Source organism: Aythya ferina (assembly GCF_964211825.1).
Source record: "Aythya ferina genome assembly, chromosome: 2".
NCBI lineage: Eukaryota > Metazoa > Chordata > Aves > Anseriformes > Anatidae > Aythya > Aythya ferina.
The window spans coordinates 44,698,317-44,700,675 of NC_140297.1; positions in this window are offsets into that span (position 1 = coordinate 44,698,317).

A 2,359-nucleotide genomic window follows, 5' to 3' on the forward strand; every position below is an offset into this window, starting at 1 on the left:
TAGAATTTATTTTCTCTAGGGGAAAAAAAAAAAAGGAAAAAAAAAAAAAGAGAGAGAGAGAGAAAAAAGGAACTTGCTGAAATTCTTCCCCTTGACTAACATTATGAAGTAAGTGAGAACTACACAAGATGATAGTGTAGGAAGTAAGTGGCAGAGTCTGGAAGGAAACAGGTGAAAAGAGGAAAAAATAATGGTTTTCTGAAGGCTTCAGGCATTCAAAGCCCTGCACGTATGCTGAACTGGGTGAACTATGTCCTCTTTACTCTCTGATCTTGGTCTGCAGATGGTTCATGGCATCTAGTGACCAGCTATGCCAGCTTGCCAGTCAGTGACTAGGGAGTCACCAAAATCAATCACAGCTCTTTCTGCATTACACCCTTTTTTTCTCCTCATTCGGTTAATCTACAAGCAGTGTGTTTACAAGCAAGAGAGAAGCAGGAGCAAAATGGAGAAGAGCTCTCTCTGTATGAGAGCTCTCTCCCACTGCCACCCTTGCTTTTGTGTTTAAATGTTTTCTTTTGTGGTTGGCTCTTGTAGCTCCTGATCTTTTGCAATACATCACACTATCTTTAATAACTGTACAAGAGCAGACTGAGTCAAATGACACCCTCCAGGGGAGAAACAACTTGTCTTAAGATCAAAAGTTCTGCTTTGTTTGCTGTTAGAGGTCACCTGCCCTGCACATCACATTCACCATTCATTTTTGAGTATTTTTGATTTATTTCAAAATAACTCCCTGTGCTGTGCTTTAACTTCCCTGGTCAGAGCAGCACTGAGAAGCTTTGCCCTGGTGCATCTGCTTCTCACCGTTTCTGTTTGCTGACCATCAGTTTATAGACACACACCAGAGCAATACATTTCTTCAGATGTCTCAAAGAGAGAAATGTTCAGCAGCAGGTTTTGATACGTAGCACTTTTTAATATATTCTCTGTTCACTCGGCAGTAACTATAGGAAAAAGCAAACCTGCTCCTGCAGTGCTACGTGATGTGGGAGCCTTTTAAAAATTGTCTGCCATTCACTGCTCTGTATGGTGGCACTCTGAGCCTGGAGAAGGAGCTGTGATTGTTTCCATCCTCTTCCCAGGGGTCAAAAGTTAGCCAAAATAGGAGGGCAAAGTCAGGCAGGGAGCTGCAAACAGAGCTGATTGAAACCCTCAGTGATCTCTTTCCAAAAAGCTGCTGTACTTGAGGTGGAACATGGCATAGCCACACTGGTAAAATTGTCTTCCTTCCCGATGGTTGTGTGTTGCAGGAACAAAAAAAGGTCACTAGCAGAAGAGACCAGCTTTCAAGGCCCTGTCTTAGATCACCTTCCTCTCACGCTGGAAATCATTAGTTGGCAAGTTTTTCCTCAGCAGATATCTTACCTCTGATGAAAGCCAAGCTCTGTCTAGCCAAAACCAGGTCCTTGTTGCATCTTTCCTTCTGTCCTTTCCAGAGTCATGTGCAGTGTCCCAACGGCCATGAGAACAATGCCATGAAGGCCAACTAGTGCAGGCTTGTTAAAAGTTTGGATGTATTTTCAGTGGGAAGGGTACCCTATGCTTAATTGGTTGAGGTAGATGGTTTTTATATGTTAGAAAAGTTTTGTCATGTTCCTTAGACCACAGAGCACAAGTGAGAAGGAGGAGCTAGTTGTTGCCTATCAGAAGGGAAGGAAGGAAATCTGGTGTAATTTCCCATCAGAATCAATGCCCTCTATCATGGCAAATATTAGTTTTTAGGTACTCCCATGGACATCAGTGGGACCACCTGTGGAGCAGGTTGCCATTCATTCTGAGGGTGGAAGGCTATAACCTAGCATTTTATCAGCCCCAAAGTCCAAAGCCTGAAAGTCCACAGTCCAAACCCACCAAGTCTTGAAGGTGAGCAGGGTGAGCAGCCCTAAGTGTCTCTGAAGTCAGGGAGAAGTGAGGGTGGACAGGGCAGCCCAGGAGGTTTCCTTGAGTTCTGCATCTCAGTCTTCAGGAACAACCTCCTGTAGCTACCCAGTCAAACGAGCTAATTTCATCCCTCATTAGAGCAGACCTTGGTGGGATGGACCTGTCTACAAGCATCGCTGGGAGGCTGCTTTCTGTATCAGTCACCAGGGTTTGAGTTTGAACATATCTTTCTGGTACATCCATGATTTTCTGCAGGCTACAGTCTAATCCTGACATGCCATCATAGGATGATACAAGTTTGTCCTGTAACAAAGGCAAAGTCCTTTTTTCAGGAGGTGAATTCCAAAATGTAGCCAGCCTACGTGTGACTCACAGGAAGGAGTGTATTATTTAGTTTTCCTTTATTATTTATAACCACTGGAACCCATTAAAGCTGTGAAGCTGCACAAGTGTTTGCAAAGCTAGGCTTGTATTC